At 39.6% G+C, this 19,266-nt stretch overlaps 1 protein-coding gene across 1 annotated transcript in view; it reads right to left on the bottom strand.

The window, feature by feature from the left end:
• The window catches only part of CD38 (CD38 molecule), an 83,322-nt gene that overhangs the window by 62,876 nt on the left and 1,180 nt on the right, over window positions 1-19,266 (bottom strand). The gene's annotated exons all lie outside the window — the stretch shown is intronic.

Below are 19,266 nucleotides of genomic sequence, written 5' to 3'. Positions count from 1 at the left end.
TTTGATAGGTGTACCTGAATGTGATGAAGAGAATGAATCCAAGCTGGAAAATACTCTTCAGGATATTAACCAGGAAAACTTCCCCAACCTAGCAAGGCAGGCCAATATTCAAGTCCAGGAAATACAGAGAACACCACAAAGATATTCCTCAAGAAGAGCAAACCCAAGGCACATAATCTTCAGATTCACCAGGGTTGAAATGAAGGAGAAAATGCTAAGGACAGCCAGAGAGAAAGGTCGGGTTACCCACAAAGGGAAGACCATCAGACTCACAGCAGGTCTCTCAGCAGAAACCCTACAAGCCAGAAGAGAGTGGGGGCCAATATTCAACATCCTTCAAGAAAAGAGCTTTCAAACCAAAATCACATATCCAGACAAGCTAAGCTTTATAAGTGAAGGAAAAATAAAATCCTTTGTGAACAAGCAAGTACTCGAAAACTTCATCACCACCAGGCCTGATTTACAAGAGCTCCTGAAAGAGGCTCTACACATATAAAGGAACAACCAGTACCAGCCACTCCAAAAACACACCAAATGGTAAAGAGCATCAACACAATCAAGAATATGCATCATTAACAGGCAAAACAGCCAGCTAGCATCAAAATGGCAGTATCAAATTCACACATAACGATATTAACCCTAAATGTAAATGGACTAAATGTCCCAATCAAAAGACACAGACTGGCAAATTGGATAAAAAGCCAAAACCCATCGGTGTGCTGTATCCAGGAAACCCATCTCACATGCAAGGATACACAAAGGCTCAAAATAAAGGGATGGAGGAAGATTTACCAAGCAAATGGAGAGCAAAACAAATGCAGGAGTTGCAATTCTCATCTCAGATAAAATAGACTTTAAAGCAACAAAGATCAAAAGAGACAAAGAAGGACATTATATAATGGTAAAAGTATCAATGCAATGAGAAAAGCTAATGATCCTAAATATATATGCACCAAATACAGGAGCACCCAGATACATAAGGCAGGTTCTTCATGACTTACAAAGAGAATTAGACTCCCACACAATAATAGTGGGAGACTTTAACACCCCATTGTCAATATTAGACAGATCAACCAGACAGAAAATTAACAAGGACATCCAGGACTTGAACTCAGACCTGGAACAAGCAAACCTAATAGACATTTACAGAACTCTCCACCCCAAATCCACAGAATATACATTCTTCTTAGCACCACATCACACCTATTCTAAAATTGACCACGTAATTGGAAGCAAATCACTCCTCAGCAAATGCAAAAGAATGGAAATCATAACAAACAGTCTCTCAGACCACAGTGCAATCAAGTTAGAACTCAGAATTCAGAAACTAACTCAGAACCGCACAGCTTCATGGAAACTGAACAACTGGCTCTTGAGTGTTGACTGAATAAACAATGAAACGAAGGCAGAAATAAAGATGTTCTTCGAAACAAACGAAAATGAAGACGCAATGTACCAGAATCTCTGGGACACATTTAAAGCAATCTCTAGAGGAAAATATATAACAATAAGTGCCCATATGAGAAGCAAGGAGAGATCAAAAATTGACACCCTATCATCAAAATTGAAAAAGCTAGAGGAGCAAGATCAAAAAAACTCAAAACCTAGCAGAAGACAAGAAATAACTAAGATCAGAGCAGAACTGAAGGAGATAGAGACACAAAAAACACTTCAAAAAATCAATAAATCCAGGAGCTGGTTTTTCGAAAAGATCAACAAAATAGACAGACCACTAGCCAGATTAATAAAAAAGAAAAGAGAGAATAACCAAATAGATGCAATAAAAAACGATAAAGGGGATATCACCACAGATTCCACAGAAATTCAAACCATCATCAGAGAGTATTACAAATAACTCTATGCACATAAACTAGTAAACCTGGAAGAAATGGATAAATTCCTGGACACTTGCCTCCTCCCAAGCCTAAACCAGGAAGAAGCCAAAACCCTGAATAGACCAATAACAAGGGCTGAAGATAGGGCAGCAATTAAGAGCCTACCACCCAAAAAAAAGCCCAGGTCCAGATGGGTTCACAGCCAAATTCTACTAGACATACAAAGAGGAACTGGTACTATTCCTCCTGAAACTATTCCAAATAATCCAAAAAGGGAATACTTCCAAAACATAAGAGACCAACATCATCCTGATACCAAAACCCACCAGAGACGCAACAAAAAAAGAAAACTTCAGATCAAAATCCATGATGAACATAGATGCAAAAATCTTGAATAAAATACAGGCAAGCTGATTGCAACAGCACATCAAAAAGCTTATCCACCATGATCAAGTAGGCTTCATCCCAAGGATGCAAGGCTGGTTCAACATATGCAAGTCTATAAATGTAATTCACCACATAAACAGAACCAAAGACAAAAACCACATGATTATCTCAATTAATGCAGAGAAGGCCTTTGACAAAATTCAACAGCCTTTTATGCTACAAACCCTCAATAAACTAGGTATTGACAGAACATATCTCAAAATAATAAAAGCTATTTATGACAAACCAACAGCCAATATCATACCGAATGGGCAAAACCTGGAAGCACTCCCTTTGAAATCTGGCACTATACAAGGATGCTCTCTCTCACCACTTCTATTCAACATAGTACTGAAAGTTCTAGCCAGAGCAATCAGGCAAGAAAAAGAAATAAAGGGTATTCAAATAGGAAAGGAGGAAGTCAAATTGTCTCTATTTGCAGATGACATGATTGTATATCTACAAGACCCCATTGTTTCAGCCCAAAAATCTCCTGAAACTGATAAGCAACTTCAGCAAAGTCTCAGGACACAAATCAATGTGTAAAAATCACAAGCATTCCTATATGCCAATAACAGACTTAAAGAGAGCCAAATCAAGAATAAACTGCCATTTACAATTGCTACAAAGAGAATAAAATACCTAGGAATACAACTAACAAGGAACGTAAAGGACCTCTTCAAGGAGAACTACAAACCACTGTTCAACGAAATAAGAGAGGACACAAAGAGAGGGAGAAATATTCCATGTTCATAGTTAGGAAGAATCAATATCGTGAAAATGGCCAAACTGTCCAAAGTAATTTACAGATTCAATGCTATCTCCATCAAGCTACCAATGACCTTCTTCAAAGAACTGGAAAAAAACATCTTAAACTTCATATGGAACCCAAAGAGAGCCCGCATAGCCTAGTCAATTTTAGGCAAAAAGAACAAAGCGGGAGGCATCACACTACCAGACTTCAAACTATACTACAAGGCTACAGTAATCAAAACAGCATGGTACTGGTACCAAAACAGAGACATAGACCAATGGAACAGAACAGAAATCTCAGAGGCAACACAACATATCTACAACCATCCGATCTTTGACAAACTTGACAAAAACAAGCAACGGGGAAAGAATTCCCTGTTTAATAAATGGTGTTGGGAAAACTGGCTAGCCATGTGCAGAAAGCAGAAACTGGATTCCTTCCTGACACCTTACACTAAAATTAACTCCAGATGGATTAAAGACTTAATCATAAGGCCTAACACTATAAAAACCTTAGAAGAAAATCTAGGCAAAACCATTCAGGACATAGACACAGGCAAGGACTTCATGACCAAAACACCAAAAGCATTGGCAGCAAAAGCCAAAATAGAAAAATGTGACCTAATCAAACTCCACAGCTTCTGCACGGCAAAAGAAACAGTCATTAGAGTGAATCGGCAACCAACAGAATGTGAAAAAATTTTTGCAGTCTACCCATCCAACAAAGGGCTGATATCCAGAATTTACAAAGAACTAAAACAGATTTACAAGAAAAAAACAAACAAGCCCAATCAAAAGTGGATGAAGGATATGAACAGACACTTTACAAAAGAAGACATACATGAGGCCAACAAACATGAAAAAATGCTCATCATCACTGGTCATCAGAGAAATGCAAATCAAAACTACATTGAGATACCATCTCACGCCAGTTCGAATGGCGATCATTAAAAAATCTAGAGACAACAGATGCTGGAGAGGATATGGAGAAATAGGAACACTTTTACACTGTTGGTGGGAGTGTAAATTAGTTCAACCATTGTGGAAGACAGTGTGGCGATTCCTTAAGAACATAGAAATAGAAATTCCATTTGACCCAGCAATCCCATTATTAGGTATATATCCAAAGGATTATAAATCGTTCTACTATAAGGATACATGCACACGAATGTTCATTGCAGCACTGTTTACAATAGCAAAGACCTGGAACCAACACAAATGCCCATCGATGATAGACTGGACAGGGAAAATGTGGCACATATATAACCATGGAATATTATGCAGCCATAAAAAACGATGAGTTCATATCCTTTGTAGGGACATGGATGAACCTGGAAACCATCATTCTCAGCAAACTGACACAAGAGCAGAAAATCAAACACCACATGTTATCACTCATAGGCGGGTGTTGAACAATGAGAACACATGGACACAGGGAGGGAAGTACTACACACTGGGGTCTGTTGGGGGGAAATGGGGGAGGGACGGGGGTGTGGGGAGTTGGGGAGAGATATCATGGGGAGAAATGCCAGATATAGGTGAAGGAGAGGAAGGCAGCAAATCACACTGCCATGTGTGTGCCTATGCAACCATCTTGAATGTTTTTCAAATGTACCCCAAAACCTAAAATGCAATTTAAAAAAAAGACACAGAATAGATACTATGTGTGGAAAAAATATATGGTTATATGTGTATATATACAGAGAATATTTATAAAAAGATATGAGAAAAACAAGAAGCAGTATTTGCCTCTGAGACAGGAGAAAAGGAAATTGGAGGAAGGGGTATTTTGATTTTATTTGTAACATGTTATTTCTTTTAAAACTAGAAACAATATGCAATATTTAACACAAATATGGCAAATTTTTATTGTCTATTAACTCTATGTGGTGGGCAAATGGGTATTTGTACTTCTATTCCATGAGCTTTTCAGTGTGTTTAAAATGCTTATAATTTAACATTTTCAATTTTAAAAAGAAAAAATTGGGAGGAGATTGACTGAGAAATACTGAAGGAGGATATGATGATATTGAAGGAGGAAAAGATATTGAAGTTCTGTCAAGTAGGAAAAATGAAGAAAGCCAAACCTGGGGAATACAAAGTTTACAGTTTTCACAGGTAAATTGATATGTTCAGATCCTGGGGTTCACAAGTACCTTCGAAAAAAATGTTATATAGAAGTATTAACACATAAAAGCAGGTCCCCAAAACGTGAAGAACTAAATCTTAAATGGCTCTGTGTGTGTGTGTGTATGTGGTTTTAAATCCCTCTCAGTTTCAACAAGGTGTTTTCAGTCCTTCTTTGCCCTTGAAGAATTCCCATGGAGATCTAATTACTGCTAACTTAGACACTGCTACAGACAATTTTACTCATAAACTATCTCTCCTAGGAACCAAGATAATCAATGAAGCAATTTTATTATGAATTTCACAGTATTTCATCTATGAAGTGCCAAATTCACAAAAAACTTTAAAATATTTGCTTCATAGTCATAAGAGAAAATGAACATTTGGACAATATCAAGGCAAATATGGATCATGGCCAGGAAAATATACGCCCTGGGAAATTGATAATGTCTCTTCAGATCAAACTTGGCTAATTGCTTCAAAATATCCAAAGACCAAAAATGTAGAATAACTGTCTACAATGTGGACGCACCATGTTTGATGCATTCTAACAGGAAGCACACAATTGAGCTTAGCAATTTTTAAAAATATCATATAATAGAAAAAAACTTAATTGTATCTATAAGAATACTTATGCTGAGGCTGTTCATTTAAGCAGGTATATATCTTCCTTTTGTGGATCTCCTTGTTAATTTTTTTAAACTGTGGTTTTCTCCACTATTTAGAATTCTACTTTGGGGCTTAAGTGATTTTACATTCTTTTCTATATTTTTGTATTTATCTAAATGTTCTATAATGGGCATGTTTTACTTTTATAATTAAAAAAAAGAAGAGTTATTAGAGGAAAAAAGAATGTTAGCCTCTTGCTACATTTACTCTTTACATTTCTGACCTCAGTTTTCACCATTTTTGGTCTTTAAAAACAAGATTCTTATCATCCTCTTTTTCCAGAATAGACATTTACTGGTAATATTTTGCTGAAAAAAGATAATCTCCTACTCCCTATTAAGATCAAGTATACAACTCCGTGACTATTACCATTCCTCCCCTTTCAGCCCCTTTCTGTGAAACACACACACACACACACACACACAAAACAGTAGGTTTTCACCTACTGTTAAGTTTCTTGTTTTTTTCTCAGCATCTTACATACATATTTTTCACCACCCCCTTATTTCAGAAAACTGTCTTTGTGGTTTTCTGACCTGACCTATTTCTTCTTCTGCTTTTTTTTGAGATGGAGTCTTTCTCTGTCACCCAGGCTGGAGTGCAATGGCATGATCTCGGCTCACTGCAACCTCCATCTCCCAGGTTCAAGCGATTCTCCTGCCTCAGCCTTCCAAGTAGCTGGGATTACAGGTGCCTACCACACCCAGCTAATTTTTGTATTTTTTAGCAAAGATGGGGTTTTAGCATGTTAGTCAGGCTGGTCTTGAACTCCTGACCTTAGGTGATCCACCCACCTTGGCCTCCCAAAGTGCTGAGATTACAGGCGTCTGGCCTGACCTGATCTATTTCTAAGAGTTTCCTTTAATGGCAAGAATAATGCCTAGACAATTCTAAAAGCACTTAATGCCTCAAAAAATTCAACTGATATCTATTTAACTGACTCACTATTTAATTGACTCACTATATTAAATCAACACTATTCATTCCCTCTATAAAAGCAAGTTTTCTGTCTTCTACACAGCTAATAAACTACTCTTTTGCACACCCAAGAATTTTTGTTTCTATCTACTTTATTTTTCTATTTATAAACATGTTCCTGTTTGTTGCTTTTACTTAAATAATTTAATTAAATTGTGCACAAAATTGAATAAGTAGAAAAAGAAAAACTTTTTTTCTATGAAAACTAAGTTTTACATTTTGGAAAACATCCAGCCCCTACTTCATTTCTGTTTCTGTTTTCCTGGCCAGCAAAACCCCTTGCAAGAATTGTTTATGTGCAACAGTCTCTAATTCCTCTCTCTTCTCATTTGTTTTTTTCTTGAATTTGTTTCACATAGGCTTTCATCAATACCACTTCTCCCAAACTGACCTTGTCAAGTCACCAATCCACTGGTCAATTTCCAGTCTTCGCCTTACTTTGCTTATCAGAATCACTTGAACTAGCTAATTATACCCACTCTTTCTGAAATGTTTTCTTCCCTTGGGTCTGTATAGACTGCTGACTTCCAAATTTGTATCTCCAGCCCAGACTTCTCTCCAGGAACCCCATACTCATATGAACCAGTCTTCTGGTCAACATCTCCACTAAAACAGTAGTCTCTCTTACCTGCCAGGGTTATGTTCCAAGTCCCCCAGTGATGCCTGAAACTGCAGATAGTACTAAACCCTTTGTATATGTACTGCTTTTTCAATCTGATAACTGAGATGGCTACTAAGCAAGTAGCCACGTACTTGCTTAGGCAAGTAACAGGCAGGTAAAATATGCAGCATGAATATGCTGGACAAAGGGATGATTCACATCCAGGGCAGAAGAGAGCAGGACATCATGAGGTTTCATCATGCTACTCAGAAGAGTGCTCAATTTAAAACTCATGAGTTGTTTATTTCTGGAACATTCTATTTAATATTTTCAGACCATGACTGGCCATGGATAAGTGAAAGTGCAGAAAGTGAAACCCTAGATAAGGGAGGGTTATTGAATGTGCAAAGCCGAGCTGCTGCTTCCTTCCTTACTTGCTTCACCACAGTCTTTCTCTCTCTGATAAAAGGAAATTCATTTTTTCAGTACCTCTGCCCCGAAATTTTGGAAGCATTGTTGTTTCTTCTTTTTTCTCACATTCCATATATAAGCCCATAGCAAATCACATGGGATCTACTTTCAAAATGTGTCCAGAATCCACCCACTTTTCGACATCATCCATTACTATCCAAGCCAAAATCATCTCTTATCCGAATTACTAAAGAGCTTACAAATGGCTTCCAGGCTGATGTCCTCGACCTGCTACCATCTATTCTCAATGCAGCAGCCAGAGAGATTCTTTGATTAAGGCATCAGAAACTGGTACATAGTATTTCGACTACATATCGCTAGTGGGATAAATCCTGTACCCCAAAGATCAAAAGAACCATAGAGAAAACTGATATAATCAGTAGACATTTCATTAGCAATTATATATGTATATATACACACACACATGTATATATAAAACAATTATGTACAACATATATATGGGAAGCAAATACATAATTATATTAATGTCATTGGGAACTAAGATTTTCAGTGTAAAAGAGAAATAAGCATAAAATTAAAATGTTAAATAAAAACTTTGTGCCCTTTACTTTGAAGTGAAATTATCAATGTGAGCTCATAATTTGTCTGTTTCTCAAAAATGGATATATTTTCTAGCATTTGATACTAAAAAGATCAGAAAGTTATAAAAACACAATAGTAAGTTAAGCAGCACTACTGGAGAGAGGTCTGGGCTGGAGACATAAATTTGGAAGTCAACAGTGTATACAGACTCAAGGAAAGAAAACGTTTCAGAAAGAGGGGGTGTAACAGCTAGTTCAAGTAATTCTGATTGTCCAAGCTCTCAGTCGACAGATAATAAAGGGATGTAATTGGCCAAACCCAGAAGGTGGGAATTTCTAGAAGATGAATTGCCCAGTCTGTTGAATAAATTAATATGCATTCTTAAAGGGAGGAGGGAAATGGTTGTAAATTAAAAGAAATTTAAGATACATATCTTTTTAAAACAATCTGCAAATCTTGATTAGAACAAATCAATTATTGAACTACATTTTAAAGAAAATCATGGAAAATTAAACATATGGTCAATATTGGATGGTATGAAAATTACTCAGTTGTGTCAGGTAGGATGACGGCATGATTGTTATGTTTTTTAATGTTCTTTTTAGAGATACAGACTGAAAGATTTGCAGACTGAAAGATTTAGAGATACAGACTAAAAGATTTACAGACAAAATTATATAAAGCCTGGAACTTGCTTTAAAGTACACCTTTTTTTTTTTAAGTGGGAAATAGGTGAAATAAGAACAGCAGAATGTTGATAGCTGTTGAACTCAGGTAATGGGTAAGTAGGGGTTAATTGTCTTATTCATCCTAGTTTTACATATCTTTGAAATTTTCCATAAGAGAAAGTTCCAAACACACTGGCTGATTGCTGCTTTTCAAGGCCTTTGCACATATCATTCCTTTTACCTAGGATACTCTCCTCAGATATTTCTATGTTTTGCTCTCCCTCTTTCCTTAGGTCTTTGCTAAAATGTCACCTTCCAATAAAGCCTTCTGTTTTAGTCACTTTCTGTTGCTTATAGCAGAATACCTGAAACTGGGTAATTTATTCTAAAAATGAATTGATTCCTTACAGTTATGGATGCTAAGAAGTCCAAGATTTATGGGGTACATCTGATGACAGCCTTCTTGCTTATCAGAACTCTGCAGAGTCTTGAGGCAGGGCAGGGCATCACACGGTGAGGAGGGTGAGCGTGCTGGCCCAAGTCCCTTTTCCTCTCCTTGTAAAGCCTGCAATTTCATTCCAATGATAACCCACTGATCCATTAAGCCATCAGCATATTAATATGCTACAAGAATACCTAAAATGTGAAAATAAGGCAAAAACATGGGCAGCATGTCTTCTCAGAGTCACACCGTGGCACTGTTTGCCAGGTTTACCAAAAATTATTTAATTATCTGGTAAAACATATATTTTGTTTGTCTTTTCTATTTACCATTGATTAATAACTCAAACTTCACGAAGCTGGATGGTAGCTTGGAGATCTTTTCTGTTAAGCATACAAATAATTTCTGTCTTACAAAAAAGAAATCCCCAAAGTTTAAGGCTTTTTATTGCCCTGAGAAACATTAATCGGTTTTATATCTACTCAGTGCCTCAAAATGTTCTTTGACCTTAGTTTATTATATTACTGATTCCTTTATAAATGAGTAAATAAATCTTTGATGTGTGTTGATTCTGTATGCTATGAAAGCCACGCTCTTACCTTTTTGAAAAATGATTTTAAATTGTGATAAGCTGGGCAAATTCAGCTGTTATTCTTGCCTATTTACTATTTGAGGCTCTGATTCAATGTGTGTTTACACAGCACACACCTACCCACTTGCAACAAGGCTATTCTTCATCAGCAGAGGACACTTGGATGCACCCCACCTCCCATCAGATTTGTCCAAGCCAAGCAGCCCCAGACCCTTGACCCTCTTCATCTGGCTCCTCATCCTGCCACCCCTCTGTTTGGGGACCTGAACTCATGCATCAGTCATTTTTTGAACATAAGGTCCCGGGACTGAACAGAGAATGCAGGGAGTGATGATGGGATCTTCCTGGGGGCGGAGAATGTTTTAGGTCTCCCTGTTTATGCTGACAAACAACGTGATTCTAATGCAGAATCGCAAGGAAATGTTGTCTCTCAGAACAACTCTAACCAACCGGTAGCGTCTCCATGGTGCGCTGGGTGAAAGACTCTGGGCTGAACCAGGCTCATCCAACACGCTCTCAACAATCAGCAATGCCCTCCATGGGCACAGTATTAGGAGTGCCAGGTGCATGCTGCCTACTTCCTGACCCAGCTCTAAGAAGTGATTGTTAAAGAGGTGAGATCAAACCACAAAGAACATGTCCTGGCAACCAGGAGAGGACATGGCATTCTGCTGCTTTACCTGCAGAGATTCATAATCTTTCTGAAGTACAAAGACTAGGCGTTGTGGCTCCCTGAAAAGCAGCCAGTGACCCTGCAGCCTCAGAACTCACCTTTGAGGTCTACAGGAAAAGGAGCAGAAACCCTGTCCCTGCAAGTGCCAAGGGGGCTCAACATTAAACAGCACCCAAACACCACCATGGCAGGTGGAGGGAGAGACCCGGGAAGAAAGGAAAAGCTGTTTCCTGCTTTTTGAAAAATGAGCCCCACATTTTCATTCTGCTCTAGGCTCCATAAATTACATAGCCAGCCTGACTATAGCATATCACCAAATTACTTAATCTCTCTCAGGGTCCATTTCTCCAACCCTAAGATGTGGATCCTGAGACTTTCCTGACAGAATTCGGAGAAAGTTTACAAAGAACCAACTACGTAGTTTCCAGTACATTGCAGGAAACCTGAAAACATTGATTCTCAACTTTTTTCTCTCCAAAATATCTAAACTGACATTCACCAGCTGTTTTTCAAATGTTCAAAGACAAAGAGGAAAGGAGGAAGTGCAGAAGCCATGAGTGTTCACTGTGATTAAAAAAAAAAAAAAGAAACTTTCTGCAGGCTAAATACCACCACTTCCTGCACCTATTAATTATGGCACCAGAACAAGAGCGAGTGTGTGTCTTGAGCAGTGGGCTTCACTGACATTCCCGTAACGGTGTCTGAAGCAAAACACAAGGCCAAAAGGCACAGAAATAGGTCTCTTCTTCTCCCTCTCCTGATATCTCTGTTGTCTCCCACTCGGCCTTTTCATCCACTCTGGAGGCTTCCAAATAGCCTTTGCTTCCAGAAGATTCTATTCCTTGGCTACATTTTCCCTGCTATCCTGGTAGCACCCCAAGCCCTCTACAATCAGCTAATTTGCATAAATACTCCACTCCACCCTTCCTTCCATAGGTAACTCCGCCCTATGGTCTCACTTCCTCATTTGTAACCACAGCAGCACCCAGGCTCCACACCCTGGAGGCTTGTTTCACTGTCCCTTCCACATTCAACCTGTCTCAGGTGCACCTAAGATTCTTAGAACAAAAGGTAGGACTAAAGGAAGCCTTCAACCATAACACTAAGCATTGGGAAGACACAGGTGAGCATGATGCTTTCCAGTGCTCTAAAGAATCTCACGGTCTCACCAGGCACACTGTTGTTGAGCAGGTGGTCATTCCAACACTCCAGGGGGAAAGCATGCTGGAATTCTCTCTTGTGCAAAATGGTCACCCTCATACTCTCTTGTGTGCTGAGAAGGTCCAGGTAAGCACAGGCCAAGATGAAGTCCATACCCTCTCATCAACAAAATCCTCCCCAAGATCCCTAAACGTGTAAGGGTTTGGTCAATCAATTGACTGATCTTCCCTGGCAGTAGCATCTTATCTGACCCCCAGGATTCTCTCAACAGGGTAGTACACACTCTTCAGAGTGCCCTCTTCTTGAAATTCTACCTTTAAAGGAAGACCTGAAATGCTATTTCTTTCATGAAGTGCTTCCTGACTCTGCCCCACCACATGGTACGCTTCTGTATCTCCGTGGCATCGTGCTGGCACTCCGCTAACATATTCAGCAATTCACATAGTCTTTCTTGTTTGATAGGGGTACATCTCTTACCTCCCTGCAGAATCTAGCACAGGGCTAACAGCACAGAAGCAATGGCTCCTTTCTCAGTAACCTCTTGGCTGCGTACAGGCTTCTTTGTCATTACAGATCATGTGGTGCTGCATTGCTCTGTTCCCAGGTTGGTCCTCCCTGCACCTCCCACCGCAGGATCCTGGAAATCAATGCTTGTGTTTCTTCATTTGTGAATTTCCCATGCCTCACTCTAGCACTAGGCAGACAGTTAAGTCTTTGCTAAGTGTTTGCATAAATTTGCTCTTTTGCACACTTTGTATTAACAAGTTTTGCTGAGTAGACACTAAGAAAATCCTATGGTCATTAAAATGAGAGACATGGGGAAGTAAAAATGGAGAATTGACTTCTGAGAAATCCTGCCAGAAATTTTGAAGAGGAAGAAAATTAAAAAAAAAGAAATTCACATGAACATGAAAATGTAGTCATTGTGAGCACAGAAGTGATCATTAGAAGACAAGGTAAGACAGATGAAGGATTTTCTCTAAGTCTCCCACTATTTCTATTTATGTTCAACCAGCATGATGTGGACTCAAGGCAGCTCATTTTAGCAAGCTTCTACTAAGAGATTATAAGGTGATGAACAATGTGTTAGACAACTGGAGATGCAGAAGTGAATAAAATAGTCCCTCCCCACGGAGCCCCCAGCTTGTCTTGGGGCAGGGATAAGGGGAGTTCTCAGAAATGCCTGCTCCCATCCCTGACTGCCTGCCTAGACCACCGGCAGTCTGCCACTGTCATCAATACCTGCAATCACCAACATCCATGGAGAGGGCTGGTTTTCACCAAGGCGAGGAGATTGGTGGAACCAAACTTACACTCTCTGGATATCTTCCTACAGGCTCAGTTTCCCGTAGGGGCTGGCTCTCCATTTCCTCCTGCAGGCCCCTCCCCATCCCTAACATCACCTGGGTCCTGACTATCACTCAGACACTGGGCTCCCTCCCACAGTACCGAGATGCTGTCAGGGCTGGCAGTCGCCATATGCTTTGTTGAGTCTTGACCATGTGTCTTCTAGGTCTCATGTACCCAGGGCCATCTTGGTCAGAAGGTAGCTCCTGTGCGTGGCCCTTGAGAGAGCAGAACCGGGGTAATCTATTCAGGAATATTCTGCATGTAATGCCCCTGGTTCAACTCAAATAACCAGCTTGGTAATGCGAAGAACAAGCTTCAGTACTCTCCTACCTAACTAAAAAACTGGCAGAAAGAGAGTTTTGTGAGGGTGAGAGAATTTTTGAAAATGACAACCAAGGAAAAGGGACAGTGAGGAAGATAAAGTGCTACAACTCTAAAGAAATACTCAGAAGCTATTACACAAAGGAAAAATTAACAGTTTCTATGCTCAAGACAGAAAGTGAGGGTTTGGGGAGTAATCGTATTAAATAGTTCACTGGGGAGGTTTATTTATTATGGCTTCGTTTATGTTTAGGTATCTTTAATACCCTGGCTTAGATACCATTCATTTAATTCAACTGAGTGTGTAATGCCTATTATATTTCAGGCACTATTCTAGATCCTCAAGATATATCTCTAAACAAAAGTCCCTAGGCTCAAGAAGGCATTCCAGGAGGCATGTATTAGATTATTATCATCTTAAATGCTAATTGATAAAAGGTAATAAAATAGAGCACTAAATGTAACAGAAGGACAAAAGACCAGAAGAAAATGAAAACAGAAATGCTACCACATCCAAATGTGAAGGGTAAAAGCTGTCTGCAAAATTTTTGTTATTTCCTCCACAAAGGGTTGGAATTTGTTTCTCCTTCTTTTGAATCTGGGCTGGTCTGGTGATTGTTTTAATCTATGGAATCCATGGAAGGGAAGCTGTGCCAAGTTGTGGATCTGAAGCTTTTAGAGGGCCTGCCAGGCTCCACTTTTGAAAGTTTAAGCACCTTGAAGAAATTCAACTAAGCAAGGGAAAGACCATGTGGAGAGGCCACATGGATAGAGAGAGGCCCTGTGGCAGCACAGAGAGGAAGGGAGGCCTGGCCAGCCCAGCTGAGCCCAGGTGCCATCATGTAAGTGGGACATTTTGGACATTCCTGCCAAGACAGTTGTGCAGATGCCTGCACCCCCAGCTGACAAGTGAAGCAGGCCACTCAGCTGATCCCAGTCAAACCACAGAATCATGACAGACAATAAATGATTGTTGTTTTAAGTCATTAATTTTAGGGTGTTTTTTTATTACACAGCAATTGATAACAAAACAGAAAGCGATACCAAGAAGCGAAGCGAGGTGCTGCGTAACAAAACCTTAAAATACGTATGTGACGATTAATTTTATGTGTCAATTGGCCTAGGCCATGGTACCCAGGTATTTGGTCAAACACACCTGGTTGTGGTGTGAAGGTGTTTTTTAGATTTTAAATCAGGAGACTTGGTGTGAAACACATTACCCTAATGTGGTGGGCCTCATCCAATCAGTTGAAGGCCTTAAGAGAAAGACGGAGGCCCCAGGAGTAAAAGGGAATTCTGCCAGTGACTGCCTTCGAACTCCAGCTGCAACATCAACTCTTCCCTGAGTCTCCAGGCTGCTGGCCTGTCCAGAGATTTGGGGCTTGCCAGCCTCCACAATGATGTAAGCCAATTTCTCAAAATCTCTTTCTATTAATATATTTACATTATGTTATGTAAATTTTGTTTCCCTGGAGACCCTTACGACTATACTGTGGCATTAGTACTAGAACTGTGTGGCAGGCAGGAGAGGAGAGGTATAAAGGAAGCTGCTAGTGCAGGCAAGATGGACTTGGGGGAAATCGTTGTTAGCAATGAGAAGAAAGGCAGCCCGTATTATGTCCTGGTAGAAAGTTTGGCAACACTGCCACCTGTCGCAATAGAGAGAGTAGAAAATATACTTAATGAACGTGTAGGTTTGGTAAGGAGATTTCCAGGCGGAATGTTGAAAGTGCCAACTCTTACTTCTGTTTCGTTTTGTTTTGTTTTGTTTTTTGAGACGCAGTCTCACTCTCTTGCCCAGGCTGGAGAGCCGTGGTGCAAGCTCAGCTCACTGCAACCTCTTCCTCCCAAATTCAAGCAATTCTCCCACCTCAGCCTTTAGAATAGCTGGTGTTATAGGCGTATGCCACAACACCCGGCTAATTTTGTATTTTTAGTAGAGACAGGGTTTCAACCTGTTGGCCAATCTGGTCTTGTACTCCTGACCTTAAGTGATCTGCCTGCCTCAGCCTCCCAAAGGGCTGGGATTACAGGTGTGAGTGACACTGCACTGCCTGGCCCTACTCATTTCTTTTAACTGTTTCTGATAAGGTACAGAAAGAAAGAGAGAAAAGAATTCTTTATTTTTTAAAAGCAGAATGAAGAGCAAACATTTCCATGTGAGGATTTGTTGGGTTTGAAAATAAAGCAGTCATTCCTAGTCTTTCAAAGAACATCAAAATAAGAAATAGTCTTAAGGCAATTATCAAGTCCAGGGTGCTGCCAGTAAGACATGTTCACAAGGTCAAGAGTTCAGGGATGTGGTTGTAAGGGTGAGTGTGTGTGTGTGTGTGTGTGTGTGTGTGTGTGTGTGTGTGCAGGCACCCCCATGTTATCTAAAATATATAAAAAGCTCCCATAGAAGAAATAAATAAGCAGCTCAATAGAAAGTATCAAGTATCTGGACAGGAAAATCACACAAAAAAATAAATGACAAATAAACATAAACAAGTTGCTCAGACTCACTTATACTTTGGGAACAATTAGATGCTCTTTTACTGTTAAGTAAAATAGTGGAAAATATTCAGCAATGAAGAGATTGTGGGAAATCATCCCCTCTGATAGACTGATGATGGGGGAGTAAAATGGCACAACTATTTTGGAGGGCATTTGGAATACCTGGAATTTGGAAAAATCAAAATTTAAAATATGCATAATTATCCCCCTTTACTCAGCAATTTCAGCATTAGAAATCTATCCTACAGAAATACTCCCACATATACACACAATACATATATGAAGATTTTCGTTGCATCATGTTTCTCCCAACTAAAGTGAAAATTTCATGAGTGAGAACTTTGTCATTCACTCTTGTGTCCTCAGTAGCTAGATCACTGCCTGGGACATAGTGGCTGCTGAACAGATACCTGCTGGATGAATGAATGGGATTGAAAAGTTGGAAATAAACTAATTTCCTGTCAGTTACATCTAATTCATGAAATACTACAGGCCGTTAAAAGGAATGAGGTAGATCTATAGGAACTCACTTTGAAAGATCTTCAAGACTAGTGTTAAGTTAAAAAAAAAAAGAGTAATAGGCCGGGTGTGGTGACTCACACCTGTAATCCCAGCACTTTGGGTGGCTGAAGTGGGTGGATCACTTGAGGTCAGGAGTTCCAGACCAGCCTGGCCAACATGCAGAAACCCCATCTGTACCAAAATACAAAAATTAGCCGGATGTGGTAGCATGTGCCTATAATCCCAGCTACTTGGAAGGCTGAAGCAGGAGAATTGCTTGAACCCAGAGACGGAGGTTGCAGTGAGCTAAGATCATGCCATTGCACTCCAGCCTAGGCGACAGAGTGGGACCCTGTCTCAAAAAAATAAAAATAAAGAATAATTGTAAAAAAACATGGAAACAACATAAATTCCATTGTTGGAGGACTGAGTTACTGCATCATGATTTAAGTAAATAATACTAGGCATTCATTTTAAATGATTGGTCTTGATCTAAACTTAAGATTGTGGGAAAGTATCTGTGATAAAGTGTTTTCAAAAAAATAACATTTTGTGTACTTATTACATGTTAAGATTATTCTTCTTAATTCTCATAAATTCCCTCTGTGGTTGGTATGACATTTAAGGCTTCCATGTTAAAGTTGAGAACAGGGTGGCTCAGATAAATTAAGTAATTTGCCCAAGGTCACACAGTGATGGAACCAAGATTTAAACCCAAGCAATGTTACTCTAGCATTCACACTCCTAAAGCACCCAAGGATATGTTCTGGTTTAAGCATGTTGCCTCAACATACTCATTAATCCTATTTTCCTTTTCTTTTTCTTTAAATAGGGGCTCACTTTGTAACCCAGGCTGAAGTGTAGTGGCAGCACCTCAATTCACTGCAGCCTCGACTTCCTGGGCTCAGGCCATCCTCCTGCCTTAGTGCCCCAGGTAGCTGAGACTACAGGTGTGCAGCACCATGCCTGGCTAATTTTTCTATTTTTAGTAGAGATGGTGTTTCACCATATTGCCCAGGCTGGTCTTGAACTCCTGAGCTCAAATGATCCACCTGTCTAAGCCTCCCAAAGCACTAGGATTATATGTTTGAGATGCCCGGATGCTGTTTTCTATTATCATCCTGTTTCAAAACTCTCTAGACATAATCAGTACATTTTATAGTCAATATAGCCAGTTTTATCTTAGGAACATATATAGGCAGTATAGTTTAGTGGCTAAGAGTTCAGTCTCTGGTGCCAGTTTGGGCAATTTACTGAAACTCTACCTCAGTTTGCTTATCTGTAAAATGGGGATATCAATAGTAATTATGCCATATTGTTGTTAAAAGACTAAATGATTTGACAGTTTTAAGTGCCTGGCACATAGTAAAAACCATATTAGTACTAACCCATTTATATGTACATATATATATATATATATATATATATATATATAGAGAGAGAGAGAGAGAGAGAGAGTGTGTGTGTATACAGTACGAGATGTTTGGAAAGATGAATTCACCAAAAAATTAACAGGCTATATATACCCTGTTAACTGTTTTAAGTAGCTTCTGGTTTAAGTAAGTATTAATTTGTTAATATTTAGTTGAATATATATGCATACATGCATATGTATATGTTGAACAAATGTCTATATGCATATGTGTACACACACCTATGTTCAATACTGAGCTCGCATCCTGACAGACATAAAAAGCATAGAAAGTCATGTGATTTCTGTGGCATTTTGCTTGCCTTGTGGATGTGCTAACGGAGTTAACAGCGTGATTTACCAAAGGTGATTGGACATTAACCAAAAAAAACATTTTAACTGCTAAATTAAGATGAAAATAAACATGAGGTTGCTTTGAATTTCACTTCATACTTTACAGGGCAGCCTGAAGGAACGCCTTAACTTCTAGTTTCTTTCTCCATTATGTACCTAATTATGTGTAAACAAAACAACTAACGGGACACTGGGAATCCCAAGAGGTGAAGATTTTTTTTTCAACCAGGACCGTTGAGTAAGCAAGGGGAGGCGAGGGAGGCTTTTTCGCTCATTTCTTCGGATTGGTTAAATGCGGGGTTTTGCAATCGCAAGCACAGAGCATAAAGCAGCAGCTCTCCCTGCCTGTCTTCCCGGCATGTTCCGTTTTATATGCAACGAAAATGAGCCCTCCGGGTGAAAGCGAGCGCTGGGAATGAAGTCAAAACAGCAGTACCCCTAAGAAGAGGTTAGTAGCTGGGAAGGCTCATGAGAAACCTGGAAGGTCCCATAGAGTCATGTGGTGGTTTTTTCCGAGGTTTGTACAGATTCACCACGTTGCTGCGCCTTATCATCTAAGTGATATTCTCAGTTTTCAGAAACTGACGTTGTTTTGTTAATTACTTCTCTGGTCACATGCATTTCAGGCCGCGCAAAAAGAATCGGAGTGCTATTTTACATAAATCAATAAAACTAACTTCCGTGGTTTGGCCCTTCCACACCCTCCTGCTTGTCCACAGGTTTTGCAAGCCACGTAACCCAGCGTCCTCTGTAACCGTCTGGGGCACTTTCGGGTCAGAGACAGTGGGCGGAAACCCCAGGAAAAGTTGAAAATGCCAGCGACAAAAGAAAGAAAGAAAAAAAAGAAAGAAAGAAAGAAAGAGAGAGAGAGAGAGAAAGAAAGAAAGAAAGAAA

Source organism: Cebus imitator, unplaced genomic scaffold (genome assembly GCF_001604975.1).
Source record: "Cebus imitator isolate Cc_AM_T3 unplaced genomic scaffold, Cebus_imitator-1.0 Scaffold249, whole genome shotgun sequence".
Classification (NCBI taxonomy): domain Eukaryota; kingdom Metazoa; phylum Chordata; class Mammalia; order Primates; family Cebidae; genus Cebus; species Cebus imitator.
This window is presented reverse-complemented; position numbering and strand designations above follow the sequence as displayed.